The sequence below is a fragment of the Microtus ochrogaster genome, chromosome 5, assembly GCF_000317375.1.
Source record: "Microtus ochrogaster isolate Prairie Vole_2 chromosome 5, MicOch1.0, whole genome shotgun sequence".
NCBI lineage: Eukaryota > Metazoa > Chordata > Mammalia > Rodentia > Cricetidae > Microtus > Microtus ochrogaster.
This window is the reverse complement of record NC_022012.1, coordinates 83074089-83082270: the sequence shown is the minus strand read 5'-3', so window position 1 is coordinate 83082270 and position 8182 is coordinate 83074089. Positions and strand designations below refer to the sequence as shown.

At 54.0% G+C, this 8182-nt stretch overlaps 1 protein-coding gene across 1 annotated transcript in view; it reads left to right on the top strand.

Annotated features, from left to right (window-relative positions):
- The first annotated feature begins 7982 nt into the window (after positions 1-7982).
- The window catches only part of Pth1r (parathyroid hormone 1 receptor), a 21371-nt gene continuing 21171 nt past the window's right edge, over positions 7983-8182 (top strand). The window contains exon 1 of the mRNA XM_026779440.1: positions 7983-8161. The gene's annotated coding sequence lies outside the window, so the exon portion shown is untranslated. The remainder of the gene's footprint in view (positions 8162-8182) is intronic.

Below are 8182 nucleotides of genomic sequence, written 5' to 3'. Positions count from 1 at the left end.
CACACACACACACACACACACACACAAGGTTTTATAAATTTTCTCAAAGTGCTTCTTCTCTCTGGAAGCTCAGCCAATGTCCATGGTGCTTGCCGCTGGTTCTTCTGCTGGGCAGCCAGGCAGACACATCTCTGATCCAGACAGGGCAAATGTAGCCCTGATCCCAGCCTCAGAGATGTCCCCAGGATTTGCCAGTTCCGGGCCTTGACCCAGATAGTGTCCACTGAGGCAGTTGGGATGACAGGAAGCCGTCCCAGAGAGGGCCCAGAAGACATCAAATGGCCCAGCATGGCCAAGGACCACCCACATAGAGGATCCTCAGACCAAAGGCAGGACAGAGTATCCAGACTAGGGCCTCCTCACCCAGGTCCCTGTCATAGCCCCCAGCAAGTACCCAGGGTCTACGTTCATGCCTCCTCCTGCCTTGGCCCCCTCCTCCCTTCTAACCACAGTGCCCCGAGGCCTCTGGAACTCGTGCCCAGGACCTCAGTGATATTTTGAGTTTAAGAAAACTTTGCAGTCGGCAGGCGCTCTTAAAGGTTATAAATAGCGACAGCGGGAGCCCATGCCGGGAGAGGCGGAAACACGTGTCAAATACGCCTGGGAGGAGGGTATTCCAAGGCCCAGACCCTGCCACCCCACCCCCCTCACACACACACACACACACACACACACACACACACACACACACACACACGGACCTACCAGGCTTCTGGGCATTTTACAACCACTGGAGCGGGAAGTCACACCCCACCTGGAAGGTGGCTAGGAAGCAAGACCCCCTTCTGCCCCCAAGCAGGGTCCCTGGTGGCTGAATAGGTTGCCAGGGGCACGTGGGGGCATTGTTAAAAGAAGGTTTAGGTGGGAGTTTTTCTCTTTCCCTCTTCCTCCACTAGCACCCTTACCCCAGCCTGAAGCTTCCCAGCAGAGAAGTACAGGCAGGGCTGAAGGGACTCGGGACAGAGTTCGCTCTAACCCATCAGCAGCTAGAAAGAAGCCCTTTGGACCAAGTGGGGTTATTTTAAAGTCATGAGAGAGTCAGGCAGTCTGTAGAGCCACAAGCCCTAATTCTTTTTATCAAGCCCCGCTGCTGCCTCCTTTCCATTCAGAAATACCTTAGCAAGCCCGGATAAAGTGTAAATTAAAGACTGGAGGCAAAAGGTCCAAGAGGGAAGCAAGCAGATCCCAGGCCTTGTCCTTCCTTCGGTCATCTGACCCCAATGTTTCTGCCTCAAAAAAGGAAAAAGAAAAGTCCCTTGCTGGCCGTTAAGGAGGAGAAGGCCCGGGACAGGAAGACTCCTTTACTTCAGGGTGATAAGAGATGTAATTTGTCAACAACCCAAAATAGGACACAAAGGTCTCAACAAGAAGGTCAACAAGAAGGGATGCTGCCATCTCAGGCTTTAAAGCTCAAAGATGTGCTCTAGTGTTTAGAGAGTGCACTGTCCTCAGGGACCCAACCTAAGACAAGACGGTCGGTCACGAAGGCCCCACAGCTGCCGAGGGAATAGCCAACCTCCATGACCACCGTGAATCTTTCCAGCTGCCCTCTGGGTAGGGCTAGGGTAGGAACTCCTATCCCCTATGCACGGCCAAGCCTCCTGTCACTGTCTTCAGTCCTGTGTCCGTCATATCCTTATACCCCCTGCTGGTCCCAAGCGGGTCTGGGGGAGGCAGCCACGCTTGGCATCCAGGCACTCTGAACCTCAGGGAGCCCCAAAGGGTTTATGGGGCTCCCAATGAATGGGAGCCTGTTGAGCTCTGAGGGGGCCCAGCCCAAGTAAACATAGTTGGGTCTGAGCTGCCATTCTCCCCCTGCCTACTTACCCAGGACCCAGGACCAAAATACGATTTCCTGTACCCAGGCTAAGGGCCAGAATCACCCCTCACAGCCTTAGGCTGAGGCCCGCTGGAGGAACACAGACCAGCCTGAATGCCGGATTTCCAGATGCAAAACTCCCCCCATATCCAAAATGGATCACTTTGACTCTCAAACCCTTCATCTGTTAATGGCAGATTAGAAACTGAGGCCGTGAGTAGGGAGGGATCCAGCTCAGGGTTGCACAGATCAAGCAAAATAGGCCCCAGGCAAAGTTCCATGGCAAAGTGAAGGATATCAGGATAAGGGAGAGAGTCCTGAGTCGGAGGGTCAGGGTGGCAGCGATGCTTAGTGGGAAGCTTCTTACTTCGGAAGGAACAGCACAATGACCTATACAAATGAACTCCGGGCCCTCTGTGACCCGGCCTCAGAATGGCCAATACGTCCTTGAAAAACCCTTGAGTGGTAGTCCTCAGAATAGCTCAGGTTGGGGCAGGATGCCTTTAAGAGCTGTTTCTGCTGTTTGTCATGGTTCTGCCATATGCCCTGGCTAATCCACTCTGTTCTCAGGCCTCAATTTCCCCCACCAGCAGGCCATGTATTAACAAGCTCCTTGCCTCCCTTTCTAGTTTGTGAGCCCGAGTAGTACACTGGAAAGCTGGGTGAGGTGGTACCCGCCTTAATCCCAGCACTCCATTCGGAAGGCTGATGCAGGAAGACCAGGAGTTCGAATTCAGCTTGAGCAAAACAGGGAACAGCTAACTATCTCAAACCAAACGGCTGACGTGGTGGTGCTCACCTCTATAATACCAGCACCGAGAGAGGCGAGGGAGAGGAGGGGATCAGGAGTTAAAGGTAATCCAGGCTATGTACCAAATTTCCAGCCAGCCTGGGCTACATATCAACAACACTCTGCCTCAAAACAAAGCAAAACCCAAACAAGCAAAAGAGTAAAGCAGAACAAAAGACATTGAGAGCAAATGTGTCGAACCCACGGGCAAGAAGGTCTAGGGAGAGGTGGGTGACTCCTGGGGACAAGGGTCCTAGGAACATGCCCCGGTGACAGAAGGGTGGTTTGAGGCAGCCACCTCACGTGGTGGGCCCTGGAGACTGGCGTTGGAATGTGCTGAGCGGCCGCTGCTGTGACCTCGTCAGGTCCAACCGGGGCTTCCAGACGAAAACCAGCTCAGACTGGGCTCAGGCACAAGGGCAGTCTCCAGCCCAGGTCACTGGGTTCTGGGGACCTGGGGTGATGTTTCTAGGATCGTGTATAGTCTCTGTGTTCTTACTTGTCTACATCTTCCCTTCTGCATCCATTTCTGGTTCTATTCTACAGACTCATAAAGGAGGGTCACCCTGTGTATAGGTCCCTGCTACTACAGACAAGCAGACCCCTGGGTCTGGGAGGGATAACAGTGTGGGGCCAGAACGGGTCAAGGCAAAGACTGGAGTGAAAGAAGAGCCCCCACATCTCTCCTAGCTGAGACCTCGGGAATTCTCTGTTTGTTTGGGTTGTTTTGTTGGATTGGTGGTTTTGTTTCTTCTTTATTTTCAGTTACATTTATTTATCTTATCTCTCTCTATCTCTCTTTGTGCGTGTGTGTGTCTCTGTGTGTGTGTGTGTGTGTGTGTGTGTGTGTGTGTGTACACGTGTGCCATGGCACATGTATGGAGATCAGAAGACAACTTGCAGAAGTTAATATTTTCCACCCACTATGTGAGTCTCAGGGGTCAAACTCGAGTTGTTAGGTTTGCTTGATGGCAAACTCCTTTACCTGGTGAGCATCTCATTGCCCACTCCACCCCCGTTTTGAGACAGGGTTTCATGCGGCTCAGACTGGCCTCAAACTCTCTATGTAGCCAAGGATGACCTTGAATTTCTGATTCTCCTGCCCCCAACTCCTTATTTCTGGGATTACAGTCATATGACACCAGGTTAAGCGGCTCTGGGAGTTGCCTTTATGGCCAGCAGGCACCCTATAGTACCAACTGTGCTACAACCCTAGCCCTTATGTGTTTATTTTAATCTATGTGTATGCCTGCATGAGTTTATGTGCACCACGCGCATTGAGGTGCCTACAGATGCCAGAACACTTTGGATCCCCTGGAACTAAAGGCAGATGTGAGCCAGCTAATGTGGGTGCTGGGAACTGAACCCTGGTCCTCTGTAAGACCATTAAGTGCTCTTAACTGTGGAGCCTTCTCTCCAGTCCCTAGTTATTATTTTTGAAACAAGGTCTCCCTGTGTAGCCCAAATTGGGATCACTGTACTCAGCTCTCCCAGCTCAGCATCCTCCCCGCCACACATACACACACACACACACACACACACACACACACACCATTTCTGAGCGATCCAACCCAGGATCTTACTCATGCTAAACAAGACTCTTCCCCTGAGCTCCAGCTCAGATGTCTGCTTTTCTCCCTGGGATGTGAGTCCAAACCAGACAAAGCCCAATTTCTTCTCAAGGTGCCTAAACCTTGAATAAGGTCACTTATCGATGCCATGTCCATGTCATGTGGCAGGCAGCCTGGGATTTCTGAGAGGCAGAAAGGGCCAGAAAGATTAGACAGAAACAGGGTTAGATAAACGGGGAATTGGTCAGCAAGGCTTGGCAGGGCAAGGGAAGGCAACTGAGGCAGGGCTCACTGGAGGTTGAGCTGGCCTGGTGCCTGGAAGGCAGATCCATGAGGGTTGAGGGGAGGGCCCAGTCCAGAACACTGGCAGGCTTGGGATCTGGGACAAAGTCCTGAGCCAGTGCATGGCTTGGTAAAAAATGATTAATTTTTCTTTGCAAGCCGGAGCTCTGACCTGGGTCTTTTCCTGTCCTCATCAGCAGCGTCCTCGCTCAGGCCTGAGCTGCAGAAGCTTCTCTAGAGCTTCCCATGGCCTCCCCATGGCCAACCTGAGTCTACTCCTCAACCTGAGGCCCCATCCGAAAGGCCTGCAGATTACAGGTAAGTGTGATTTAGGGAGCCAGGAGGTCTGATTGCAGCTGGGAATAAAGAGGCAAGGTTGAGTCACCTCTGCAGTAAGTCTCTGCTGCATGTGCTGTGCCCTGGGGCAGGCAAGGAATACCCTCGTGGCCCCATGTCTGTGGACCCCGTGTCATGGTGTCATGACAGCAAGACACCTGTGACCATGACATCAGCCAGAGGAAGTCCATACCTCCAGAAGCCTTTGGAGTGTGTCCTGACTGAGACAAGGCCTCCTGAGCCCCCATCCTCCCTCCCTCCTTTCACCTTCCTGGAGGTGAGAAGCCAGACCCTGCTGCAAGAGGAGGGGGGTTTGCCCAGCCAGCTGCTATGGAAGCCTTCAGTGACTCAGCTGGGGAGGGGAGTGTTTATGAGCAGCCGAAATGGCTGTAAAAGTGGCACCTTGCTTCACTTATGGCCTGGCCACCCCATCCCATACTGGCCCCTTGACTCAAAAACTTTCCGGAGGGACTGGTAACTAGAGAAATGTCTGGGGTCTGAAAACCTGGAAGAAGTCTTGGCCAGAGGTCAGGGTTCAGCCAAGGGTTGTAAATCAGTCTGGGATAAAGGCTTAGCCTGGGGTCAGGTTCATTGTGGGGGCAGATCAGAGTCTGGGAGCAGAGCTAATCTTAGCAGACAAGTGACTTTGGGGTTAACCTGGGGGTGAAGCCTGGGGAAAAGGGGGTGTCTCAGAACCAGATGTGGGCTCCTGGTTCCTCCAGGCTGGTGACCAGGGGTTTTCTGAGAGAGTGAGGCCAGACTACAGAGCTGGAAGATCGATGTGAGGGTCTGTGTAGCCCTAGCAGACTGGCAGCAGCAGGGGCCTGTCAGCCTGCAGCTGCCGCATTAGCGGGGGTGGGAGTGGTGGGGGGGTGGAGCTTGAGTCCAGACCCTGCTCTGGTTCTGAACTGCAGTGACCATCTTATCTCCCCCTGCTAAGCCTGGCTGGGGATCAAAGAGAGAAACACAGACCCACGCCCTACACCTAGCCTTCCTTTTCCCAACTTCGTTGAAAACTGACTTGAAACTAACCAGAAACTGACCTCACAGCCCAGGGCCTGCCAGTCAAAGGGCAAGGTTGGCTCTACCCAACTCTGGTGTGCTACCGGTTAATATTCCATCCCCCGCCCCATTCCCATAGTGGCAGTTTAACCAGAGGCCTGGGGGTGATAGGTGACCATCGTGTGGAATGTCTAGGAGGGAACTCTAGAGTGAGGGACTTTGCGCGTAGGGGGACACAGAGACCAGCATACCACTCTAGTATTGCCACAGCCTGCCCTGATCCACCCAAGGGCAAATCTTATCTTTCTTATGTTGCTTTATTTTTTTGAGACAGAGTCTCACTATGCATTTCTGGCCTGTAATTTGCTATATAGATCAGGTTGGTCTCGAACTCACAAAGATCTGCTTGCTTATGCTTCTCAAGTGCTGGGATTAAAGGTGTGTGCCACCATGCCCAGCCCAAGTGCAAGTAAGTGTTCTATGGTCAGAAGTAAGAACTCTGCCCAATCAGCTTCTAAATTTCCCTCATTCTTAATTCCACTACCTATGTTCGTTTCTCGTCACCAAGGGAAAAGACACATGAAACTTGTGTCATACAGAAACACGTAACACTGAGATCATCAAAGCAAGGCTCTATGGGTCTTCCACTCTCAAAGAGCATGCATACCATAAAGATACCCCTGAACTCACACCCACATGACCAAGGAGGGCTTGAGGAAACAGGTAGGGAGGCGTATCCTCCAAGGAAACAGCAAAAACCAGTCAGAGGTGTGAACGTGAGCTGTCCAGAAGTCTAGCAGACTGTATCTACTGGGGACAGTCGGGGAAGGAAATAGCCATTTTTGAAAACCAGGACAAGAAACGCAGGAGCAGTGGGCACAGAAGAAGGGCATGGCAGAAGAAATGTTTGAGGAAGATTGAGGACGTGAGTTCCCATTTACACTGAGAGGCAGAGCCATCCTTGAGATGGTGAGCAAGGTTTTTTTGGGGGGGGGGTCTGAGCTCATTTGCATAGAATTCTAGTGGAGAACCCCTGGCGCTCATGGGTTTGCACAAACCCTCAAGGTCCCTTTGAGTCAGATGGACAACTTCCGATTTTACAGATGAGAAAACTGAGGCCAAGAAACCCGGAGAGGCCTAGTGATTAGGACACAGAATTGGTAAGTAAGCAAGCAAGGGTGCAAGCAAGGGCACCACACTTAAAATGGCTTCCTTCCGCAGTCCTTTGGTTAGCCCTCTGTTCTAAGCTCTCCTAACCTCCTCTGCTGCCTAATGCTCTCCACCTGGTAGGCTTGGAAATCCTAGATCTAGCCCAGGGGTCATCCAGTATGGATGAACACACACACACACACACACACACACACACACACACACACACACCCCTCGATAGCTACCAGCATTTGGGGGACTGCGTGATGGAAGGAGGTGAAGTACAAGAGTGTGTCCTAGCTAAGCCCCAAGTCTTAAGCCCCCAAATTGGGTTCGGTGGGAGAGCTGGAGATGCCTGGCAAGCAGCCGATAGGTCGAGACATCTTAAGATAACCGGATCGGAAAAAGACCCCTCGTAGTTCCAGACATAAGCTGGAGGAGCACTATGCAGGTCTCAGGTCCGCTACACCCCGGGACTAGGGGTGGGACAGAGGATGGAGGACCAGGCAAGGGCGGGGCGGGACGCGAGGGCGTTGGCTGCGTAGCCTGGACTCTGGCAGGCGGTGGAGCAGCTTCCCCAGGGTCCCCACCGCGGGTACAGGGACAGCGCCGCGGGCCCGGGCCCGAGGCGCGCGAAGTACTAGGAGACCTCCCCAGTGGCTCCTCTCCTGGAGCCTGCCTGCTCATCGCAAGGGCTGGAAGATCTGGGGGTGATGGGTGGTCTGTGCTTCTCTAAAAGAGAGAATAAAGCAAAAGCGGAGACAGCGTCCCAGTCCCGGTTCTCAGGTCCCGATGTCAGAGCTCCCTAGACTCTGTTCCCCCCAACACTCATCCTTCTGACCCCGGGCCGGGTCTCTGGAGAGAGGTCTCGGGGTGGGGGGGGGCGGGCTCGTTTCTGCCCGCCGCACACCCTCCAGGGAGGCGGTGGAGGGGGCAGGGGCGGAGGAGGCCCGGGGAGGGCGCGGGGGAGGGAAGAGGCTCCGGGCCGCGGGGGGGAGGGGAGCGACAGACGCCGAAGAGAGGGACGCGCGAGGCGGGCGGCGGCTCGGAGCGGCGGCCAGGCGGGGGGCTCAGGAGGCCAGGCAGGCCAGGGGGGATCCCGAGAGCTCCATGAAGTCCCCCCGGGGCCGCGGACCGGGAGCTGGCTTGGGGAGGCTGTCGGGGGGGCCCCGACATTCATGGCAAGGCGGGGGCCGCGGCGGCGTGCTCGGAGTAAGTCGGGGCTTGGGGGGG